We start from the raw sequence: 27,522 nt of genomic DNA, 5'->3' as shown, positions 1-27,522 counted from the left end.
TGACTGTGTGATTGTGACACAGTGATGCATGCCTGTAATGACAGATGTGACTTTGTAATTGTCACACAGTCATGCATACCTTTAAAGAAAGATGTGACTGTGCGACTGTCACATGGCCATCCATAATTATAATGGCAGATATGGTTCTGTGAGTGTCACACAGTCATGCATACCTGTAAAGGCAGATGTGACTGTTGGACTGTCACATGGCCATGCATACTGGTAATGGCAGATGTGACTGTGTAACTGTGTGCCTGTCAGACAGTCATGCATATACATGTAATGATAGATGTGATTGTGTAATTGTCACCCAGTGATGCATACCTGTAATGACATATGTGGCTGTGTCTGACTGTCACACAGTCATGCACAACTGAAATGATAGATATGACAGAGTGAATATCACAGTCACGCATATCTGTAAGGAAAGATGTGACTTTATGATTGTGACATAGTGATCCACACCTGTAATGACAGACATAACTGTTTCTCACACAGTCATGCACACCTGTAAAAAAAGATGTGACTGTGTGACTGTCACACATTCATACATACCTATAATATGTATGTGACTGTGTGACTGTCACTTGGCCATGCATACCTGTAATGGCAGATATGACTGTGTAACAGTGTGACTGTCACACAGTCATGCATACCTGTAATGACAGATGTTACTTTATGAATGTCACACAGTGATGCATACATGTAATGACAGATGTGACTGTGTGATTGCCTCACATTCTTTCATACCTGTAATGACAGATGTGACAGAGTGGCTGTCACACAGCCATGCATACCTGTAATGGCAGATGTGACTGTGTAACTGTGTGACTGTCACAGAGTCATGCATACCTGTAATGACAGATGTGACTGTGTAACTGTTTGACTGTCACATTCGTTCATACCTGAAATGATAGATGTGACTGTCTGAATCTCAGTAATGCATACCTGTAATGACATATTTGACTGTTTGATTCTCACACAGTCATGCATACCATTAATGACATATGTGAGTGTGTGCCACACAGTCATGCATTCCAATAATGGCAGATATGACTGTGTGACTGTCACAAAGCCATGAACACCTGTAATGGCAGATGTGACTGTGTAACTGTTTGACTGTCACACTCGTTCATACCTGAAATGATAGATGTGACTGTCTGAATCTCAGCAATGCATACCTGTAATGACATATTTGACTGTTTGATTCTCACACAGTCATGCATACTAGTAATGACAATATGAGTTTGTAACTGTGTGCTGATACACAGGCATGCATATCTGAAATGACAGATGCAACTGGCACACAGATATGAATACCTCTAATGACAGGTGTGACTTTGTGTTTTTCACACAGTGATGCATATCTGTAATGACTGATGTGACTGTGTGATTGTCAAACATCCATGCATACCAGTAATGGCAGATGTAACTGTGTGACTGTCACACAGTCATGCATAACTATAATGGCAGATGTGACTGTGTGACTGTCACACAGCCATGCATACATGTAATGGCAGATGGTATTCTGTAACTATGTGACTGTCATACAGTGAAGCATACCTCCAATGACAGATGTGACTGTGTGATTATCACACAGTGACGCATACCTGCAATGACAGATGTAGCTGTGTGTGACTGCCACACAGTTATGCATACCTGTAATGACATGTGACTGTGTGACTGTCACACAGCCATGCATAAGTGTAATGACAGATGTCATGGTGTAACTTTGTGACTGTGACACAGTCATGCATGCAGGTAATGACAGGTGTGACTCCATGAATATCATACAGCGATGCACACCTTTAATGACAGCTATGACTGTGTGATTGTCACACATTCATGCATACCTGTAATGATAGATGTGACTGTGTGACTGTCATACTGTCAAGCATACTTGTTATGATATATGCGACTGTGCGATTGTCTCACAGCCATGCATACCTGTAATGAAAAATGTGACTGTGCAACTGTCTGACTGTCATGCAGTCATGCATACCGTAAATGACACAATGGACTGTGTGTCTGTCAAATGGTCATGAATACTTATGACGAATGGGACTGTGTGATTTTCACACAGTGATGCTTAGATGTAATGACATATGTGTCTGTATGATTGTCACACAGTCATGCATACCTGTAATGAGGGATGTAACTATATGATTGTCACATAGCCATGCATACCTGAATGGCAGATGTGACTGTGTAACTGTGTGACTGTTAAGCAGTCATGGTTTCCTGAAATGGCAGGATTGACTGTGTGATTGTCACACAGTGATTTATACCTGCAATGACAGATGTAGGTTGTATGCATACCTGTAATGACAACTTTGACTATGTGACTGTCACACAGTCATTAATGACAGATGTGACTGTGTGATTGTCACTCAGTGATGCAGACCTGTAATAGCAGATGTGACTGTGTGATGACCACACAGCCATGCATAGCTGTAATGAGAGGTGTGATTGCATGAGTGTCACACAGTGATGCATACCTTTAATGACAGATGTGACTGTGTGGTTATCACACATTCATGCATACCTGTAATGACAGATGTGACTGTGTGACTGTCACAGTGACAAGCATACCTGTAATGACATATGTGACTGTTTGAGACTGACACAGCCATGCATACCTGTAATGACAGTAGTGACTGTGTAACTGTGTGACTGCCACACACACAGTCATGAGTAGCTGTAATGAGAGATGTGATTGTGTGATTGTCACACAGTGATGCATACCTTTAATGACAGATGTGACTCTGTGGCTGTCACACAGTCATGTATACCTATAATGGCGGATGTGACTGTGTGACTATTACACAAGTCATGCATACCTGTAATGACAGATGAGGCTCTGTTATATGTCACACAACCATGCATAAATGTGATGACAGGTGTGACTATATAACTGGCACATTCATGCATACCCATAATGGTGATTGTCACACAGTAATGCTTATCAGTAATGTCAGATGTGAGTATGTGATTGTCACACAGTCATGCATATGTGTAATGACAGATGTGATTGTGTGATGGTCACAAAGTAATGTATACCTCTAAAGACAGATTTGACTGCGCCACTGTCAAAGAGTGATGCATACCTATGAAGAAAGATGCAACTGTATGACTGTTACTCTGTCATGCATACCTCTAATGATTGATGTGACTGTGTGATTGGAAAACATCCATGCATACCTGTAATGACAGATGTGACAGTGTGATTGTCACACAGCCATGCATACCTGTAATCACAGATGTGACTGTACAACTGGTTAACTGTCACATTGTCATGCATACTAAAAATGATGGATGTGACTGCATGACTGTCACACAGCCATGCATACCTGTATTGATAATTGTGATTATGTGACTGTCACACAGTAATGCATACCTGTAATGGATTTGACTGTGCGAATGTCACCCAGTGATGCATACCTGTAATGACAGATGTGACTGTGTGACTGTCACACATTGATGCATAACTCTGACATATGTGACTGTGTGTTTGGCACACACCCATGCATACCTGCAATGACCGATGCAACTGTGATTGTCGCAAAGTCATATATACCTGTAATGGCAGATGTGACTGTGTGACTGTCACACAGTCAGGCATACCTATAATGGCAGATGTGACTGTATGACTTTTACACAGCTATAGATACTTGTCATGGGAGATGTGACTCTACAACCGTGTGACTCACTCAGTCATGCATACCTGAAATGATGGATGGGAGTGTGTGGCTGTCACACAGTCATGCATTCTGATAATGACAAATCTGACTGTGTGACTGTCATTGATGCAGACCTATAATGATAGATGTGACTGTGTCACACAGCCATACATACATGTAATGATAGATGTGACGGTATGATTGTCACATAGTCGTACATACTTGTAATGACAGATGTGACTGTGTGACTGTCATGCAGTCAGGCATACCTATAATTTCAGATGTGATGGTGTGACTGTCACACTGCCCCACATATCTGTAATGGCAAATGTGACTTTATAACTGTGTGACTTCACACAGTCATTCACACATGACATGGCAGATGTGACTTTGAGATTGTCACACAGTGATGCATACTTTTAATGACAGATGTGACTACGTGATTGTCACACAGTGATGCATACCCCTTAATGACAGATGTAACTGTGTACCTGTGTGACTGTCATACAGTCATACATACCTATCATGACAATTGAGACAGTGATTGTCACACACTGATGCTCACCAGTAATGATAGGTGTGACTGTGTGATTACCAGACAGTAATGCATACCTGAATGACAGGTGTGACTGTGTGATTGTCACACAGTCATGCATACTGGCAAGGACAGATATGGCTATGTGACTGACACATAGCAGTGCATACCGGTAATGACAGATATGACTGTTTGACTGTCACACAGTCACTCATACCTGTAATGACAGATGCAACTGTGTGACTGTCACACAGTCATGCAGACCTCTGACATATGTGACTGTGTGTTTTTCACCCACCCATGCATACCTGTAATGACTGATGCAATTTTGTGATTGTTGCACAGTCATGCATACCTGAAATGATGGATGTGAGTGTGCTGCTGCCACAGACATGCTTTCTGATAATGACAAATCTTACTGTCAGATAGTGATGCATTCCTGTAATGACAGATGTGACTATGTGACTGTCACACAGCCATACATAAATGTAATGATAGATGTGGCTGTGTGAGTGTCACATAGTCATACATACTTGTAATGAGAGACATGATTGTGTGACTGTCATGCAGTCAGGCATACCTATAATTTCAAATGTGATGGCGTGATTGCCACATTGCCCTGCATACCTGTAATGGCAAATGAGATTTTGTAACTGTGTAACTACATAGAGTCATGCACACATGACATGGCAGATGTGACTTTGAGATTGTCACACAGTGATGCATACTTTTAATGACAGATGTGACTGCATGATGGTCAGACAGTGATGAATACCCTTAATGACAGATGTAATTGTGTATCTCTGTAACTGCCATACAGTCATACATACATATCATGACAACTGAGACTGTGTTTGTCACATAGTGATGCTTACCAGTAATGACAGATGTGACTGTGTGATTGTCAGTCATGCATACCTGAATGAAAGATGTGACTGTGTGTATTTCACACAGTCATGAATACCAGTAAGGACAGATGTGACTGTGTGACTGTCACACAACCATGCATACCTGCAATGACAGATATGACTGTGTGACTGTCACACAGTCATGCAAACCTGTAATGAAAGATGTGACTGTTTAACTGTCACACAGCCATGTATACCTGTAATGGCAAATGTGACTAACTGTGCCACTGTTCCACAGTCATGCATAACCTGAAATGACAGATGTGAGTGTGTGATTATCACAGTGTGCATACCTGTAATTACAGATGTGACTGTGACTGTCACACAGGCATGCATACCTGAAATGATGCATGGGACTGTGTGACTGTCACCGATAATGACAGATGTGACTGTGTAACTGTCACACAGCCATGCATACCTGTAATGGCAGATGTGACTGTGTAACTGCGTGATTGTCACACAGTCATGCATACCTCTAATGACAGGTATGACTGTGTGATTTTCACACAGTGATGCTTAAGTTTAATGACAAATGTGACTGTGTGACTGTCACACATTCATGCATTTCTGTACTGAGAGATATACCTGTGTGACAGTCACACTGTAATGCATACCTTTAATGACAAATGTGACTGCGTAACTGTAACTGTCACACAGTAATACATACCTGAAATGACACAAAGGACTGTGTGGCTGACATAAGTCATGCATAGCTATGACAGATGGAACTGTGTGATTGTCACACAGTGATGCTTATCAGGAGTGCCAGATGTGACTATGTGATAGTCACACTGTCATTCATACCTGTAATGACAGATGTGACTGTGTGACAGTCACACAGTAATGTATACCTCTAATGACAGATTGGATTGTGCCACTGTCATACAGTGATACATACTTATGATGACAGATGTGACTATATGTCTGTCACACAGTCACAAATATCTCTGAGAGATGTGACTGTTTGATTGTTATACATCCATGCATACCTGCAATGACAGATGTAACAGTGTGATTGTCACATAGTCATGCATACCTGTAATGACAGATGTGACTGTGTGACTGTCACACAGCCATGCATACTTGTAATGGCAGATGTGACTGTACAACAGGTTAACTGTCACATTGTCATGCATTTTTGAAATGATGGATGTGACTGTGTGACTAACAGACTGTCAGGCATACCTAGAATGACAGAGTTAACTGTGTGACTGTCAGACAGTCATTCATACCTGTAATGACAGATGTGACTGTGTGACAGTCACACAGTAATGTATACCTCTAATGACAGATTGGATTGTGCCACTGTCACCCAGTGATACATATCTATGATGACAGATGTGACTGTATGTCTGTCACACAGTCACGAATATCTCTAATGAGAGATGTGACTGTTTGATTGTTATACATCCATGCATACCTGTAATGACAGATGTGATAGTGTGATTGTCACATAGTCATGCATACCTGTAATGACAGATGTGACTCTGTAACTGTCACACAGCCATGCATACCTGTAATGGCAGGTGTGACTGTGTAACTGTGTGATTGTCACACAGTCATGCATACCTCTAATGACAGGTATGACTGTGTGATTTTCACACAGTGATGCTTAAGTTTAATGGCAAATGTGACTGTGTGACTGTCACACATTCATGCATTTTTGTACTGACAGATGTGACTGTGTGACAGTTACACTGTAATGCATACCTGTAATGACAAATGTGACTGCATAACTGTAACTGTCACACAGTAATGCATACCTGAAATGACACAAAGGACTGTGTGGCTGACATAAGTCATGTATAGCTATGACAGATGGAACTGTGTGATTGTCACACAGTGATGCTTATCAGGAGTGCCAGATGTGACTATGTGATAGTCACACAGTCATTCATACCTGTAATGACAGAAGTGACTGTGTGACAGTCACACAGTAATGTATACCTCTAATGACAGATTGGATTGTGCCACAGTCACACAGTGATACATACCTATGATGACAGATGTGACTGTATGTCTGTCATACAGTCACGAATATCTCTAATGAGAGATGTGTCTGTTTGATTGTTATACATCCATGCATACCTGTAATGACAGATGTGACAGTGTGATTGTCACATAGTCATGCATACCTGTAATGACAGATGTGACTGTGTGACTGTCACACAGCCATGCATACTTGTAATGGCAGATGTGACTGTACAACAGGTTAACTGTCACATTGTCATGCATATTTGAAATGATGGATGTGACTGTGTGACTAACAGACTGTCAGGCATACCTAGAATGACAGAGTTAACTGTGTGACTGTCAGACAGTCAGGCATACCTGTAATTACAGAAGTGACTGTCTGTCACACAGCCATGCATACCTATAATAGCAGATGTGACTGTGTGCTGTCAGAAATTCATGCATACCTTCCTGTGATGATAGATGTGACTGTGTGATTGTTACACAGCCATGCATACCTGTAATGATAGATGTGACTCTGTGACAGTCACATAGTGATGCATGCCTGTAATGACAGATGTGACTGTGTAAGTGTGTGACTATCACACAGTCATGCATACCTGTAATGACTGTAGCATAGTCATACAGTGATGCTTACCTTTAATGACAAATGTGACTGTGTAAGTATGTGACTGTCATATTGTCATGCATACCTGTAATTACAAGTGTGACTGTGACTGTCACAGATTGGTGAACACGTTTAATGACAGAGATGACTGTGTGACTATCACACAACCATGTATACCCGTAATGACAACTGTGACTCTGTAACTTTGTGACTGTCACACAATCATGCATACTTGGAATTACAGATGTGATTATCTGACTTTCACACAACCATGCATACCTGTATTGACAGATATGACTATGTGACTCTCAGACAGTCATGCATACGTGTATTGACAGTTGTGACTGTGTGATTGTCACACAGCCATTCAAACCTGTAATGATTGATATGACTATGTGTCTATCACACAGTGATGCCTGCCTGTAGTGACAGATGTGACTGTGTATCTCTGTGACTAACACACGTCATGCATTCCTGTAATGACAGATTTGATTGTGTGACTGTCATACAACCATGCCAGCTTGTAATAACAGATGTGACTGCGTGACTGTCACACAGCCATGCTACCTGTAATGACAGCTTTGTGTGTGTATGTGATTGTCACATAGTCATGCATACCTTTAATTAGAGATCTAACTGTGTGACTGTCACAAAATGGTCAATACCTGCAATGACAGATATATTTTTGTTTCTGTCACACAGCCATGCATACCTGTAATTACAGATGTGACTATGTAACGTTGTGACTGTCACACAGTCATGCAAAACTGTAATGATAGATGTCACTGTGTGACTGTCAGTGATGCATACTTGTAATGACAGATGTGAATGTGTAACTCTATGACTGTCACACAGTCATGCATAACTATAATGACAGATGTGACTGTGTAATTTTCACACAGTGATGAATACCTGTAATAACAGATATGACTGCGTGACTGCCACACAGCTATGCATAAATGTAATGACAGCAGTAACTCTGTAACTTTGTGACTGTCACACAGTCATGCATACCTGTAATGACAGATGTGACTGTGGCATAGTCATACAGTGATGCTTACCTTTAATGACAAATGTGACTGTGTAAGTATGTGACTGCCATATTGGAATGACAGATGTGATTGTCTGACTTTCACACAACCATGCATACCTGTATTGACAGATATGACTGTGTGTCTCTCAGATAGCCATGCATACATGTATTGACAGGTGTGACTATGTGATTGTCACACAGCCATTCATACCTGTAATGATTGATATGACTATGTGTTTATCACACAGTGATGCCTACCTGTAGTGCCAGATGTGACTGTGTAACTCTGTGACTAACACACATCATGCATTCCTGTAATGACAGATGTGATTGTGTGACTGTCACGCAATCATGCATACTTGTAATGACAGATGTGACTGCATGACTGTCACACAGCCATGCTACCTGTAATGACAGCTTTGACTGTGTGTGTGTATGTGACTGTCACATAGTCATGTATACCTTTAATTACAGATGCAACTGTGTGACTGTCACAAAATGGTCAGCACCTGTAATGACAGATCAGACTTTGTGACTGTCACATAGCCATGCATACCTGTATTTACAGATGTGACTATGTAACTTTGTGTCTGTCACACAGTTATGCAATGCTGTAATGATAGATGTCACTGTGTGACTGTCAGTGATACATACTTGTAATGACCAATGTTTCTGTTTGTCACAAGCCATGCATGGCTGTAATGACAGATGTGACTGTGTGACTATTACACAGTGATGCATACCTGTAATGACAGATATGACTGTGTGACTGCCACACAGCTATGCATACCTGTAATGACAGCAGTGACTCTGTAACTTTGTGACTGCCACACAGTCATGCATACCTGTAATGACAGATGTGACTGTGTGATTGTCACACAGCCATTTGTATCTATAATGATAGCTGTTACTGTGTGTCTATCAGACAGTGCTGCATGCATGTAATGACAGATGTGACTGTGTAACTGTGTGACTGTCACACAGTCATGCATACCTGTAATGACATATGTGACTGTGTGACTGTCACACAGCCATGCATACCTGTAATGGCAAATGTTCATACACTTGCAAAATATTGCTTATACACATGTAGTCTACTACTACTTGGACTGTCAGTCTGAATGGGTGTAGCTGCTTTTTTTTTACCTTACTCAGATTCTACACTAGTGGAACACGTATCTACCAACAACTAAAATACCATGTATATTTATGCATTTTGTACACTGCTTTACAAGGATTCTGTTTGATGTTAATATCTATGAGTCAGAGTACTAAACAGTAATAATTTTAGAGTATTGTATCATGATGTGTTATTTAAATAAGCTATGCCCCTAGACTATTGCATTTATAGATGGTGCTATATGGTGCCAAAACAATCATTGTAGAGGAAAGATGTGTTACTCACCACCTTTTAGTCTATGACTCATGATCTAAGTGCTTAATATACCAAGCCATTTGTACAGAAGACTACTCAAGCTGTCCATGAATTCATGTCACAGTGAAGTGACTAGCTGTGGCCAATTGTGATATGGTCTAGTAATGAAAATCTTGCCTGGCATCTATTGGCATGGCCATATCTGTTCTGGATGAAGTTCCAGATTTACAAAATGAATATGCTCCTGATTTTTGCATAGCACAACTCCAACTTTAAAAGAGCACACAACACCACTAACGTGGAGAATATATGTAACACACAAACACAGTGTATGTATTTGTGCATGTGCTTGTGTGCATGTGTGCATGTGTGCATGTGAGCGTGTGCACACATGCGTGTGTGTGTGTGTGTGTGTGTGTGTGTGTGTGTGTGTGTGTGTGTGTGTGTGCACGTGTGTGTGTGTGTGTGTGTGTGTGTGTGTGTGTGTGTGTGTGTGTGTGTCTGTGTGTGTGTGTGTGTGTGTGTGTGTGTGTGTGTGTGTGTATGTGTGTATGCACATACATGCTTCAGCCTGTGTTTTGGTCCATGACATTTATTATGGAGTCCCTGATACTGAATTCCATTGTCCTCCATGATGCCTCTTTTGCATAAATCCCCAACCACACAAAAACATACTATGTCATATGTTATACTGTGTGCAAAGGGAACCATGCTGTGAACTCTGCAGATCATGGCATGATTGTTGTCATTTGATGTTGTTCTATGTGCTATAGAATTTAGCAATGTACTGAGCATGCTCAGTATGTAATATACTTCCTTACCCTGGTCGCGTTTATATTACGTTGTCGAAAACTCAAACTGTCGACAGTGTAATAATCAACACGAAAATGTCGAAACCCCCGAACATCAAACGCACACACAAAAAAAACCCACCCAAACACAACACAAATTGCTCTATGTAGGGCCCCCCCATGTGGGGGGCTGCACCTCCCACACCCCCCGCTACTTAAATATACCAACTCTGAGATTGCACTACATTGCAGTAAACAGAAATCTCCCCTTATGGAGATTTCCATTTACACACGCAATGACTTTTGCTTTCGACATTTTGGTGCTGACAATATCAGTTTCGATACTGTCAGCCTTTGACAGGGTGAAGTAGACCCCCCTGCTCAGAGAGCATAGACTGTGATTACAATGATTCTGTTCATGAAGTTCATTTGTGGTGCTGTCTTGTCTCATGGCAGAAAATATCTGTAAATATCCTGACTGCAAACAGTTTCATGTTCAAGTCTTGTAGCTGCAGACAAAAAACATGTGAAATTCAGATCTTTCTGATGGTAAGAAACCTTTAATTGCCAAGAACATTTTTTATGCTAATACGTGATACTTTTGTTCATATTCTTTTCACCAAATTTTCAGCGTGACCCCTTTATCATTGCTGCTAATTATGAAGGAGGAAGCAAACACAAAACATGACATCATTTAAGACTAAACATTGTAAGGATTTTAATATATGTGCCTTGCAAGTTTATTATTGCATATGTTTTTCAAGAAAACAAAGAGCTGAAATGGTAACAACATTGTCATTGAAGTCTGTATAGTATTGCAAAATTTCAAGCTATGTGGCAATTCCTTTCACAAAAAATATAATAGTGTTGCCATGTGCATTCTGATGACTTTTTTTTCTTCTCTCAATTTGCGTGACAGAAGATATCACAGAATGTTTACAAAATGTGTATGGGACTTATTAGCTGGAGGTCTAAAATAAATGACTTCTGATTAGGTATTCTGAATGGCATTGCTTTCAGTCTGTTTATATACAGTTTGATATTTGTCTATAAGTGTATAGATGTATACTAATACTGTCCTGCAGGTCTTGGTCACAAATGAGGTGTAGTGGACGGCTAGTAAACAATAATATGCTTTAGCACATATCATGGACCTGATCAGCAGAACTCTCTGCCTGCCTGAGTTGTGTTCTTAAGAGGAATATATCCTGGTGATCTTAGGTTATTTCTTTTAAAGAGTGGTGCAACCACCAAGAGAAACATGAGCCAGAATACTTATCAATGGCAGATGGTTACTTCAAAGTAAAGGGAGCTTCAGGAAGCAAATGAATGGGTGGAACTAACTGGAATGGTGTGGAGCTCTATTACAGCAGGTCAGTGACCATTGCTTGTGATCAAAGGTTCATACATTCATACGAGATTACTATGCTAATGGCTTAACAGCCATTACAAGTCTCGTTACTATAACCCTATCTTACCCAATATATGGCCCTAGGGGCAAGAGGATGGCATGGGTTTGTGCCTGTGCCTTGAGTATGTTACAGAATTGCCCCATCCATAGGAGACATAGGTGTTACATCACATGTGAATTTGTGATTCACCATCCATTTAACCAAACTGTGTTTGATGATAGCCAGGTAAGGGCTCTTCTTAATGTGAATAGGAAGCCTGTTCCAAAGAAGGGACAATCTCTGAGACATATATCTATCTCTCCAGCATCTTTTGTTACATCCCTAAAGGGGTGGCCCTCATGCTGTTTGACTTGCAGATGTGTAGCAGCTCCATTAGGGTCAAATTTGTGACTGTATTGTAGGTCAAGCATGGGTCACCCCTTAAAAGTTAGTAGGAGACAGAGTAAAGGGTTAGGGCTTTTAGTTTGTCTGAAAAGGACATGTTGTTTACTCCCTGTATTTTCTTTGTGAGGAGCTTCTGAGGTTTGTCCAGTTGCTGTAAGTGCATAGTTAAGTATATGCTAAATGGCAAATTGTACTCAATTATTGCTTTAATGAGGGCTGATTACAGCAGGACTATAATTTCCTTGCATCTGGATGCCATACCTTTAAGTTGTGCCACATAGAAGGACGTGCTTGCCCCTGTGGACACATGTTAGTCAAAGTTCAGGCTACTATCTATCTGTGTGCCTAGATCTCTCACCTCTCATTCTGCTGTCAGGGGTGTGCTATTGATGTAATTTGCATGGGTATTTGACTTCTCAACAGGTATGATAATGTATTTTTTCACATTTAGTTTTAGGCCATGATTTTGGTGCTAATCATGTGTCTGATCTAGGCCCTTAACCAAATGAAAAAAATCCATCATCCACTGAGGGAGACCAAAATGACTGCAGGTAAATCCACTAAATGCAAAAAACCTAAAATGAGCAGTGAAAGCCAGATGCTTTATTCAGGATTTAACACTTTCATTCCTACCCAGAACTTCATAGAATCTAAAAGGGCTGCATCCATCACTTCCTTATATACAGGCCTTCTTAAAGGTACAGTGTAACAAATACATGAATAAGTGAAAAAATACAAAGGCAAGTGAACAAAAATAAAGTCTGTCTACAAACATGTCCTTACATCAAATGATAGTCCACTGTTGCTACCTTGTATAAAAATTAGTATAAATAAAGAAAATAAACTTTTTGAAAACATGTACCTCTTTCAATAAAGTGCTAGAAAAACATGCTGTGCTATGTCCCTAAGATAATGTGAACAACATTTGTGCACCATTAGGAATAGTAAATAATAAATAGTAATGCAAAAAAGGATATTTACATAATTGGGGGTTTCATTGATTACCCTCAGCCTTTAATCATCAGGAAACCTTGCCATTGGGACTATATTAGATGAATAAATGCTTAAAATGTTGAGTATGACATGCTCAACAGCTTTTAAGCAAATGTTCATCTAAGCAAAACTCCAGAATGTCGATACAAGGAGTTTCAAAAAGTTATAGTTGGCCAGCTATCAGGAAGCCAACGTCTGACAGCTAAAATATACTGTACACCATTACAACCCCCCCCCCAAAAAAAAAACAAAACAAGAAAAAAACAAAAACAAATCAACAAACAAAATAAAGTGGAGGGCATTGTCTCCCCCACACCCCCCTACTTAAATATACCAACTCCGAGATTGCACCACAGTGGAGGACTATCATACCATTACACAGGGTGAATGTTGAGATCGCACCATAGTGGAGGACTGTAAGAACAGCTAGGCAGGGTGGGCATTCTGACATCAGCTGTTGGCTTCCTGATGGCTGGCCAACTATAACTTTTCAAAACTCCTTGTTTCGACATTCTGAGATTTTGCTTAGATGAACTTTTGCTTAAAAGCTGTCGAGCATGTCATACTCAACATTTTAAGCATTCGTTCATCTAATAGGGAACCTTGCCATCCAGAGGCCATCCACATTAGCCTTGACTTCAGAAAAGTATATTCCAAACATGAGTGGTCTCAGCACTGTACCCTGTGGCACACCACTAGTAAATGGTCTCTTGCTGGATCTGGATTCAACCACTTTAACAACGTTTCCTGTCCATGACCCAATTGGCTATTCATTTGTGACATAGGGATTTATGCCCAGTTTTGTGAGTTTATTTATAATACCTGAGTGGGGAATTATGTCAAATGCCTTGGCCAGGTCAAAGTAGGTATTATGTACTATTTTACCCTCTTCCATGGCCTTAGTGACTTTCTCAAAGGAATCCACTAGATTCAGTAGGCATGAGCTGCCCTTGACAAAGCCGAATTGGGTTGGGTACAGCATTTGGAGGTTTTCTATGTCATTATTTATCAGGTCCATGATTATTCTTTCCATGGCCTTACTTATAAAACTAATCAAGCTTATGGGTCTTTAATTTCCCAGGTCAATAGATGGTTCCCCCTTTATATAGAGAGATGATTGCTGCTGTCATCCACTTTATCAGGACAAAGCCAGTTTGGGGGCTGTGATTCAATAGAGATCTTAATGGGCCTGGTAAATTCTGATTTAAGCAGTTTAACAGGCAAGGAGGTATATTATTAGGCCCCGCTGAAGTCATATTTTTAGCATTAGAGATCGTAGTGACAACCTGCTCTGTGGTGATAATTGGCAGTGGAGTGGTGGAGGGTATTTCTTAGAGGGAACTGGGGGTGATGGGGAGGTGAAATTTGAGCTGAAGTTGTCAACAAATTTGCTATATCTTCTGCCTGAGTATAAGTGGTGCCATCTACAACTAATTCCGTGTTGCCGTAAGTTTGTGGACATAACTGACAAATGCCTTATGGCTATCCTTAGCTTTGGAGGCTATTTTTACCTCAAAGTCTGCTTTCAGAGACTTTACTAGTTGCCTGATTCACTTGTTTAGACTAATGAGGGATGTTTTTCTCTGTTGTGCACATTCCCTCTTACTTCTCAACGGGATTTTCTTTCCTTTGCAGTAAAACCTGTTAATACCAGGGATCCACGAGGGTGGCTTATTTTTTCAGTTTGACCTGGATTCATTTTGGTCTAGTACTTCTGCTTCTATACAGCTGTTTATATGGTCATACAGAGATTTTGAGTACACCTTTTCATAGGTTTTTATGTTTTCTGTTTTTTGGGGGAGCTTGGAAAGTAGCAGTGCTATCCCTTTATAGGGGGTAATTTACCTTACAGAAGTTGTAAAGGTTTTTGGGCCTAGGTTGGGGCACTAATTTGACCTTAATTCCAAGGAAGATCACTTTGTGATCTGATGTTACTAATGAGGACATCACACTAGGGGAGTGCAGTGCTCTCCCATAATTGTGAGTACCAGATCTAGGATATTTGCTCTCCTAGTGGGAGTGCAGACTAGCTGTTCTATGGCATTTGTATTTACAAAGTCAATAAATCTTTGGGACTGCATGCTAATGGTTCTGTATGCCTCATAATTAATGGATGGGTAGTTAAAATCACCCATGAGTATAGTATAGTGCTGGATGTTGATTATAGTAACTTCTGGTATGATATCTATGTTTCCTGGTCAATGGTGGGGGACCTGTAACTAGCAGAATTATTCTAATGAATTTTTGTGGAGTAGCTCAAGCATATCATATTGCTTGACCAGTCTTGAGGTGTGCTTACCCTTTAATGTAGATAGATACACCTCCACCTTTTGCTCTTTCATTTTCAGTGGGTGGGCAGGATGTATGGAAGGTGTTATAAACACGCACGTTTACTATCATATTTGCGAACGACATTTAGACGAACGCAATGATTTCTGACAAATATTGTCGGAAATCAAAACACCGAGCAACCAAAATATCGAACAGAGCATTCTCAGCAATGTCGAATATTGACTTTGCTGAAATGCTTACATCTGCCCACAACTAACAATAATGTTTGCAGGGGGCAAGCCCTGCTGTATCCCCCACACCCACCCTACTTATATATACAAACTCCGAGATCGCACTACAGTCAGGGTAAGGGTACATTTCCCCACTATAGTACAATCTGCACTGCAATGTTGAAGCTGACAATAGCGGCTGTTCACTCATGTCAGCTTAGACAGTGTGGTGATCGAACTCTGTTCGTGAAAATGATTTTCGCATGTATTTGATCATCTAAATGACAATCGAATATGTGATAGTAAACCAAACATGAATTATCAGAGTGCTTTCCATGGCTTGGAACAATGTTTCAGAAACTGCACAAATGTTAGCATTCTCCAGGGTGAGGAGAGCTTCTAGGAAGTGTAGTTTCTTGTTGAGACTCATAGCATTGAGTAGCAACACCTTTAGCTTGGCCTGAGCAGCTTTTTTTATGTTGGAAGGTTTGTCTGTTTGACAATGCAAAATCAACAGACTGGGTAATTTATTTTCATCACCAAACTGCCTCAGTATGTACCCACACATTATAGCAATTTTACTGACTATATAACCCTCAGATGGCTGACTGCAAAAAAAATGTCTGGCATTAGGCGAAATGGAGTTCTAGACAAAGGGATCCATGAAAGCCTTTGTTGCATACTTGTCTGTTTGCACCTCCACACCATGCCTTCCCTATTTTGCCTTTCTCCTGGACCCACACCATCTGGATAAATTACTTTCTTCTTCTTCCTTTTTTTTTAATTCTTTGTCTTATTTTTAATCTTTCCCCATGCTTTTGACATATCTAAGTGACAAAGACTATACCATGATAAGTTTGGAAAAAGTAACTGAATTAAGCCAGGGTAAAAGTTGTAGCATTCTAGATGATCTGGGGGTGGGGATCTTACAGATGTTTTATAACCTTTTGATCCAATGGTGACCTAAAAAAATAAGGAGCAAGGGAAGAAATTCAGTCTTAGTTTTTCACTGAAAGTTGTGTTTAAAGCTTAATGTTCAGTGTTAACAAAATAGTACTTACCCAATACATTGAGAAGACAGATGCTTGCAAGGATATATAAATTCTATCTAGGAATAATGTCTACATTCTGACACTTTAAAAAAAGATAGTTACCTTCTGTATACACACCTGATGTCAGACTGGGATGAAAGCATCAATAGAGACAGACATATGTTATACAGCTATGGATCTGGGAAAAGAAACCAAAGCCCATTCATAAAATCCACACAAAGACAGGGAGTACATGCTGATTTTATACAGAGAGTATCACAGACAAAACCTCACCCAGATAACTAAGCACTGTTAGATGGCAACAATCTGCCAATAAACAGTTGATGTTGCATGTATCCTGCCCAGACTGCCACAAACAGCCACTTATTGAAGTCACGGCTGGCATATGACTGTGATGGGAAGTAAGAAAACAATTATGGTCAAATTTGCTGCTTTTGGATACACTTTAACCCCTCCCACACATGCAATCATTTTCATCATAGACAATCCCCATACTCAGTTACAGCTACTTTATTGACTGTGCACACCTCAGATATCTGATTGTATTAAAAATAGACACTGCAAAGTATACCAGCTGGCTTCACCAAAATGCACACTGCTTCTGCGAAGCTAAAATAATGAGTGCTTAGCCTGTACAAATATCACTAGTGTCAATCATTTTCATCCACTGGCAACCCCAGTATCCAGCAACTATATTGACTGTGTAAACCTCAGACATTAGAATGTAATAAACTGAAAATGATAAAAATTGGTCACAGTAATTTATTTTAACCCCCCCTACACCCACAGATCACGTGACCATCAAATACAGACTGTGACTTTCTGCTTCTGATGTTTGATTACCATTACATGAATGAATTAATACATAAGTAAATAAACAGCTGTCATACTGGAATTTATCTTTTCAGCTCGCTGCTGTCAGAATATGGAGCACAGCCCACTACAACACATACTTCTCAAGCTGTTTACTCAGGAGTGTACTTAAAGTTGCTCCAATGCTCATGGCTTTGCACTTGATGTCGTATGTTAACTCCTTTCACTTTCATTCTTTGCACTTGATGTCATATGTTAACTCCTTTCACTTTCATTCTTTGCACTTGATATCATATGTTAACTCCTTTCACTTTCATTCTTTGCACTTGATGTCATATGTTAACTCCTTTCACTTTCATTCTTTGCACTTGATGTCATATGTTAACTCCTTTCACTTTCATTCTTTGCACTTGATGTCATATGTTAACTCCTTTCACTTTCATTCTTTGCACTTGATGTCATATGTTAACTCCTTTCACTTTCATTCTTTGCACTTGATGTCATATGTTAACTCCTTTCACTTTCATTCTTTGCACTTGATGTCATATGTTAACTCCTTTCACTTTCATTCTTTGCACTTGATGTCATATGTTAACTCCTTTCACTTTCATTCTTTGCACTTGTTGTCATATGTTAACTCCTTTCACTTTCATTCTTTGCACTTGATGTCATATGTTAACTCCTTTCACTTTCATTCTTTGCACTTGATGTCATATGCTAACTCCTTTCACTTTCATTCTTTGCACTTGATGTCATATGTTAACTCCTTTCACTTTCATTCTCAGGCTGTCCTGATCACCAGAAACAGCCTCAGCTAATAGGAAGGGTCCCTCACTGCTTCATGCATTAGCTGAGTGAGTCTCTTGTTGTGTAATGTTTATGATGTCTTCAACAGGAAGGAAAAATCGTGCTGATTGCTGCAATAAATTTAATGTAAGGCTATTTTAAAAATATCATGACTGGTTGATTAAGCTGTTTTTTTTTGTCTTAGATCTCCTTTGAACAATGCATATGCATGGATATCGAAGCACCCAGAGCAGTGGAAACTCAACTAGTATTTTTAATTTAATAATTTTAGTTAACTTTCTGAATTTCATACAATTTCTTTTTCTTTTTAAGTGAGAGCTGCAGACCAACCACCATTATCATGAACCATCCCTGATGCTCTCTGCACATAGAACCTCTGTGCATAAATAGAAAATTGAACTCTGATCTCTTTTTATGTAATAAAAATTCATCTTTTTGGGACAATGTACATAAACATGCTATGTATTCAAAAGCTAATAAGGAGACATGGGATCCTACTCAATAGAACCTTTTTTGTTCTTAAAATACAAATAAAAACATGCCAGCATAGGTTGGCACGATATATCATAATCATAGATCTACAATGTGCAATTAAAAAAACAACGTTGTGTTGCATCAGTTTACTATTTTTGGATAACTGATGGTCCAGATGGAGAGATTTAATCAGTGGTTAAAAAAAAAAAATCACAGACTGAATTCACCCACAAGCTTGGTGAGTACCTTTATATGGTGGACCCTGTTGCATGCAGAATCTTACAAAGATGCCATATAAAAATATATATAATAAAGACTGGGTACATGGGCCTTAGATAAAAATGTGCCCAATCCTGATATAAACACTGGTGCCATGGCTGGAATTTCACAACAAAAATCCCCAAATGATGAACACATTATTACCAGAGTTAGGCCATGTTGCAAGTGTCCCATTTGTGAAAGAGAAAACCAACAAAACACACACACACACACACACACACACACACACACACACACACATGCACACGCGCACGCACACACAAACACAAACTGACTGGCTAGGTAAGCGGCACATAGATGATAAAGTCGACACCCAGCAATAAAAATGAGATAATTAATTACTTCTTTTAATGTGACAAACCTAGACTTTTCACACATAGGGCACATAGCAAGCATACAAAAAAGGATCAGAGGAGAGAACAAATTCTTGCACCAGAAAAACTGCCACAAACTACAGAAAAGATGTAAGGTCATTGATAGAACAGATAAGAACAAAATAACATGCAAAAAAATAAATTTCATGCCACTTGTAAAAAGATTCAAGTAAGAAATTGGTACAAGAAAAAGAACAAACAGCAGACATTTTTAAATCAAAAGTATGTATGGGACTGAGAAAGAAAAAGAGACTTGATATGGTGCAATACTGATTTATAAAACAAAACTTAACCAATATGACCCCTGCAACCTTAAATATATTTGAAGATGTATATACAATGATAACTGATGTGGAAAAGCTAACAAGGAAGAGAATAAGAATGGAAAAAATTAATGACGGAGAAAGACATTGATCTGAAACTGAGGTCATAGCCTGTGTAGGAAGTGTGCAAGAAGTGAAGGATTCACTTAATGACGGAGAAAGGCATTGATCTGAAACTGAGGTCATAGCCTGTGTAGGAAGTGTGCAAGAAGTGAAGGATTCACTTAATGACGGAGAAAGGCATTGATCTGAAACTGAGGTCATAGCCTGTGTAGGAAGTGTGCAAGAAGTGAAGGATTCACTTAATGACGGAGAAAGGCATTGTTCTGAAACTGAGGTCATAGCCTGTGTAGGAAGTGTGCAAGAAGTGAAGGATTAATTTAATGACGGAGAAAGGCATTGATCTAAAACTGAGGTCATAGCCTGTGTAGGAAGTGTGCCAGAAGTGAAGGATTCACTTAATGACGGAGAAAGGCATTGATCTGAAACTGAGGTCATAGCCTGTGTAGGAAGTGTGCAAGAAGTGAAGGATTCACTTAATGACGGAGAAAGGCATTGATCTGAAACTGAGGTCATAGCCTGTGTAGGAAGTGTGCAAGAAGTGAAGGATTCACTTAATGACGGAGAAAGGCATTGATCTGAAACTGAGGTCATAGCCTGTGTAGGAAGTGTGCAAGAAGTGAAGGATTCACTTAATGACGGAGAAAGGCATTGATCTGAAACTGAGGTCATAGCCTGTGTAGGAAGTGTGCAAGAAGTGAAGGATTCACTTAATGACGGAGAAAGGCATTGATCTGAAACTGAGGTCATAGCCTGTGTAGGAAGTGTGCAAGAAGTGAAGGATTCACTTAATGACGGAGAAAGGCATTGATCTGAAACTGAGGTCATAGCCTGTGTATGAAGTGTGCAAGAAGTGAAGGATTCACTTAATGACAGAGAAAGGCATTGATCTGAAACTGAGGTCATAGCCTGTGTAGGAAGTGTGCAAGAAGTTAAGGATTCACTTAATGACGGAGAAAGGCATTGATCTGAAACTGAGGTCATAGCCTGTGTAGGAAGTGTGCAAGAAGTGAAGGATTCAATTAATGACGGAGAAAGGCATTGATCTAAAACTGAGGTCATAGCCTGTGTAGGAAGTGTGCCAGAAGTGAAGGATTCACTTAATGACTGAGAAAGGCATTGATCTGAAACTGAGGTCATAGCCTGTGTAGGAAGTGTGCCAGAAGTGAAGGATTCACTTAATGATGGAGAAAGGCATTGATCTGAAACTGAGGTCATAGCCTGTGTAGGAAGTGTGCAAGAAGTGAAGGATTCACTTAATGACGGAGAAAGGCATTGATCTGAAACTGAGGTCATAGCCTGTGTAGGAAGTGTGCAAGAAGTGAAGGATTCACTTAATGACGGAGAAAGGCATTGATCTGAAACTGAGGTCATAGCCTGTGTAGGAAGTGTGCAAGAAGTGAAGGATTCACTTAATGACGGAGAAAGGCATTGATCTGAAACTGAGGTCATAGCCTGTGTAGGAAGTGTGCAAGAAGTGAAGGATTCACTTAATGATGGAGAAAGGCATTGATCTGAAACTGAGGTCATAGCCTGTGTAGGAAGTGTGCAAGAAGTGAAGGATTCACTTAATGACGGAGAAAGGCATTGATCTGAAACTGAGGTCATAGCCTGTGTAGGAAGTGTGCAAGAAGTGAAGGATTCACTTAATGACGGAGAAAGGCATTGATCTGAAACTGAGGTCATAGCCTGTGTAGGAAGTGTGCAAGAAGTGAAGGATTCACTTAATGACGGAGAAAGGCATTGATCTGAAACTGAGGTCATAGCCTGTGTAGGAAGTGTGCAAGAAGTGAAGAATTCACTTAATGACGGAGAAAGGCATTGATCTGAAACTGAGGTCATAGCCTGTGTAGGAAGTGTGCAAGAAGTGAAGGATTCACTTAATGACGGAGAAAGGCATTGATCTGAAACTGAGGTCATAGCCTGTGTAGGAAGTGTGCAAGAAGTGAAGGATTCACTTAATGACGGAGAAAGGCATTGATCTGAAACTGAGGTCATAGCCTGTGTAGGAAGTGTGCAAGAAGTGAAGGATTCACTTAATGACGGAGAAAGGCATTGATCTGATACTGAGGTCATAGCCTGTGTAGGAAGTGTGCAAGAAGTGAAGGATTCACTTAATGACGGAGAAAGGCATTGATCTGAAACTGAGGTCATAGCCTGTGTAGGAAGTGTGCAAGAAGTGAAGTATTCACTTAATGATGGAGAAAGGCATTGATCTGAAACTGAGGTCATAGCCTGTGTAGGAAGTGTGCAAGAAGTGAAGTATTCACTTAATGACGAAGAAAGGCATTGATCTGAAACTGAGGTCATAGCCTGTGTAGGAAGTGTGCAAGAAGTGAAGGATTCACTTAATGACGGAGAAAGGCATTGATCTGAAACTGAGGTCATAGCCTGTGTAGGAAGTGTGCAAGAAGTGAAGGATTCACTTAATGACGGAGAAAGGCATTGATCTGAAACTCAGGTCATAGCCTGTGTAGGAAGTGTGCAAGAAGTGAAGGATTCACTGAATGACGGAGAAAGGCATTGATCTGAAACTGAGGTCATAGCCTGTGTAGGAAGTGTGCCAGAAGTGAAGGATTCACTTAATGACGGAGAAAGGCACTAATCTGAAACTGAGGTCATAGCCTGTGTAGGAAGTGTGCAAGAAGTGAAGGATTCACTTAATGACGGAGAAAGGCATTGATCTGAAACTGAGGTCATAGCCTGTGTAGGAAGTGTGCAAGAAGTGAAGGATTCACTTAATGACGGAAAAAGGCATTGATCTGAAACTGAGGTCATAGCCTGTGTAGGAAGTGTGCAAGAAGTGAAGGATTCACTTAATGACGGAGAAAGGCATTGATATGAAACTGAGGTCATAGCCTGTGTAGGAAGTGTGCAAGAAGTGAAGGATTCACTTAATGACGGAGAAAGGCATTGATCTGAAACTGAGGTCATAGCCTGTGTAGGAAGTGTGCAAGAAGTGAAGGATTCACTTAATGACGGAGAAAGGCATTGATTTGAAACTGAGGTCATAGCCTGTGTAGGAAGTGTATAAGAAGTGAAGGATTCACTTAATGACGGAGAAAGGCATTGTTTTGAAACTGAGGTCATAGCCTCTGTAAGAAGTGTATAAGAAGTGAAGGATTCACTGCTGAGAATCATATATAGTCAGCATCTCAACAAGATGAATTAATAATTCTGCAGGAAATTATTTAGTGCAGCAAGTAGCATTGTCACCTCACAGCAAGAGTTTCTCTGGTTTGATTCTTGGTTGGGGTTTTCTACAGGTGCTCTAGTTCCCTCCCACAGTCCTAACGTACATAGTAGGTGGACTGGACACTCTGAATTGGCCATAGTTATTAGAAGGTTGATAAAGAGTATAAGATATATTAAAATAAAAAGGACACAGACAATGTGCATGTTAGAGGAGTACTAAAGAAAATTAAACTAGTCAGAGGAACCATTAATACAGATCTATGTGATTTAAAAGAAATCAGCAAAACAGAGAATCATGTATCTGAACTAATAAAGTATTGCCAGAAAAATACAAAATTCTAAAGGAAAAGAAGGGAACACATGGACCATACCAATGTAAACATTGATTAGGCAGAGCTATTAAGCATCTGGGATAAGAAGTATTGGTACTAGAGGAATATAGAGAAGGGACAAATCACTAAGAAGTCTTCAAAAGATGTGATGAAAACAATATACAACATTAAAAGAGATCAGGATTTAGGTTATATAATTTCTAATAAAAACTAAAACTAGCAACACAAGCAGAAAATCCCAAAAGGTATATTAGAAATACATAAAGAAAAAATACAAAACAAGCAATTAATTGCTTACTAAAATGTTTAACAGAGAACTTGGAAGAAATAAACAATAGTAATGCAATCTAAACAGAAGTAATCAGTAAGTTATACAGATACATTTAGAAAGATGATGCTGAGCACAACAAAGGTGTTGAATACATTAATCAGGAAAAAGAAACAGCAAAAAAAAAATATTAGCACAGAGGATGTGAAAAAGAATGAAGAAACAGTCAGTAAACATAAGACAAAATTGGGAAAGGCACCTAACTGGAAAATTCCTGGTCAGATGCTGTAACCACGTTCTGGCTAAAGGTTCTAATATCTGTGCATTTACATTTATTTCTAAGTAAACATTACTAATATGTTTGCCTTGACCTGACAACAATGGTTGCTAAAGATGGACAAAACTATACCCTCTTTTAAAAAGGACCAGTAAGCCAGGTAAACAACTATTCAGTGATAACTTGCTTTCCGATAACATATACACTGTATAGTAGAATTCCTGCAGAACTAACAGTCATTTAAATAACCAAAATTAATCATGGTACATAACAGGAAGGTAATAAAAGAAAACTGCATGGAACAATGGATCATCTATTTCTAAAGAAAGATATAACATAATGCTATAAAAAAAGAGTAGTGCCTAAGTATAGTATGGATAGAGTACAAAAAGCATTTGGCAAGATTCCATATTCATGGATAGAAACATAGAAATATAAGAACAAGACTCAATAAATGACTACGGAGACCATAAGATATCTAGCCATATACACCTTTAAGTCAACACTCTTAAAAGTTCTTGATGCACTTTACAAGCACTGCGTACCTCCCCAATATAGCAGGGCTATTCATAGTACCTATGGTGTAAATTTTTGTCCACCAATCTAATTGTAAATTCTAGCCTTGAAGGAAGACAAAGTAGTTCTGCCCCCAGCCGAACCATTACCCCACATCATACCTTACAAAATCACTTTACCAGTAACACTTTCACAACAGAAGACAAACAAATAAACACCAACACACACATTACAAACATAAATTCTAGCCCCTTTTCTATCCCTGACTCTAACTGAAAAATACACATACTCACATACAAATACACAACACCTTTGATCTGAAGTTGCAACTTTTTCCATAGGCTGGGAATATGTAAAGTTAGTAACCTGTTTCTCCAGTAAAGCTTGATTTATTTGTTGGTGTAGATTTAGGTCCCTAGTACAGGTATTTAGAGAGCCACTGGTTTTGCAAAGAAAACAGAACTGAGTTTTTTATGTGTCAAAAATTAAGTCATTGGTTACCTTGGAGCAGGTGGTAGGCTACTGATTCTGAGGAGCAATATTCCTGGATTTGTACATACCAAAGGGGGCATTGCTTTTAATACTGAGTCTGATAATGGAAGAGTAAGTGGTAGGATGACTTCTTTGGGTCTTGACAATATTCAGTTCGAAATTAACTGGACCAGACATGAATTCCTGGCTGTGGTGGAAACATGATGATTAAATGAGAGTACAGATGGCCACATAAGTACCTAAGTTTTTTAAAAGAAGCTCCATTTATAACAAATGAGGTGGGAGCAGCTTTTTTACTAAACTCAACAACTCTGCAATTTTTTTTATATTTAGTTCGAAACCGTTTATATTACATCAGATATGTGCATATTTCAGCCTTTGCTGGAGCTGTTTGGTATCAATGAATGAATGGATAGCAGTGTCAAGAATGCAGTTATCAGTAAACTTGATCCAAGTATGCTTCTGTGATTTTGACTTGGATGTCTACAAAATAAATGCCAATCTGGAGAGGGCCCAACACTGATACCTGGACACCTTACTAGTTACAGTTTCATATTTAGTGAAAGTACTAACAGCTTTCACTATTTAAAATCTGTCAGGTAGCCAATTTGCAATCCAGCAGACAATGTAGTGGTTTACATTAAGGTTGTCTAATTTGTTAATAATACCAGTATGGGGTATAGTGCCAAAAGCCTTGGCCAGGTCAAGGTAAGCAGTATGTAAACAATGATGACTGTTCATAGCCTCTATAGCCTTTTCAAATAAATGTACTAGGTTCTGAAAACAGGACAGACCCTTCAGAAAACAAAGCTGATTAGGGTCTTAGTTAAGTTCTCTATGCCTGCATAAGTGAATTTGCTATGATATGTTCCATGGCTTTGCATATAAGACAGGAGAGACTGACAGGCCTATATTACCTGTTTCTGTAGAAGGCCTAGCCTTGTATAGGAGGCCTCAGGGAATATTGTCCTGGCATTAGGTATAAACCCTTTTGGATATTCTGAGTTTGAACAGTTTAAGTCAATGCATGGATAGTGCATACTTGAAGCTGATGAGAATGCAGCCTGTTGTGTTTTCTGATTTCATGGAAGTATTATTTTTAGCTTTTGACAGGTATTCTAAAACCTTCTCCAATGAGACTTCAAAGGAAGCAAAAATTTCAGGGATAGTAGGAGAAGCGATGTGGGCTGGTGGAGTAAAGTTAGCACTACATTTGTCTGCTGATATATTGAAAGCCAAAAAGATTAGCTTGTGAGTGGTGCTGGGTTGCTGTTGAAAATGACCCATTGCTTCTTGCTAGAAGCTCTATATGAATAGCTTTTGACCCATTTCAGAAGATCTTAAAACAGTAGAAGCTTTAACAAATTTCAGAAAACATTTGAATTTAATCCGTTTTCTTAAAAGAAATCTTGTTAAGATTATCACTTTCGTCTTCTAAACTTGATTAGAGCCATACATTTTATTGGCTGTATCCTTGGGATCAGAATGTAAAATTATTATGGATGAACTCTGTGCATCTTTGGACTTTATCCCTTAATTTCCTGACATAGGCATCTGTAGTGGCCTTCAGCTTCTACACCACTTTACATTTTGTAATAGTGCTCCTGCGTTCCTTGTGAGCGCGTTTCTGTGTGGTGCTCCTAAGTTCCTTGTGAGCGCGTTTCCGTGTGGTGCTCCTAAGTTCCTTGTGAGCACGTTTCTGTGTGGTGCTCCTAAGTTTCTTGTGAGTGCGTTTCTGTGTGGTGCTCCTAAGTTCCTTGTGAGCGTGTTTCTGTGTGGTGCTCCTAAGTTCCTTGTGAGCGCGTTTCTGTGTGGTGCTCCTAAGTTCCTTGTGAGCACGTTTCTGTGTGGTGCTCCTACGTTCCTTGTGTGCGCGTTTCTGTGTGGTGCTCCTAAGTTCCTTGTTAGCGCGTTTCTGTGTGGTTCTCCTACGTTCCTTGTGTGCGCGTCTCTGTGTGGTGCTCCTACGTTCCTTGTGAGCACGTTTCTGTGAGGTGCTCCTAAGTTCCTTGTGAGCACGTTTCTGTGTGGTGCTCCTAAGTTCCTTGTGAGCGCGTTTCTGTGTGG

Source organism: Protopterus annectens, chromosome 15.part0, assembly GCF_019279795.1.
Source record: "Protopterus annectens isolate FY-2018-M chromosome 15.part0, PAN1.0, whole genome shotgun sequence".
In the NCBI taxonomy this organism is placed as follows: Eukaryota; Metazoa; Chordata; order Ceratodontiformes; family Protopteridae; genus Protopterus; species Protopterus annectens.
The sequence above is the reverse complement of the archived record's forward strand: the minus strand, read 5'-3'. Positions refer to the sequence as shown.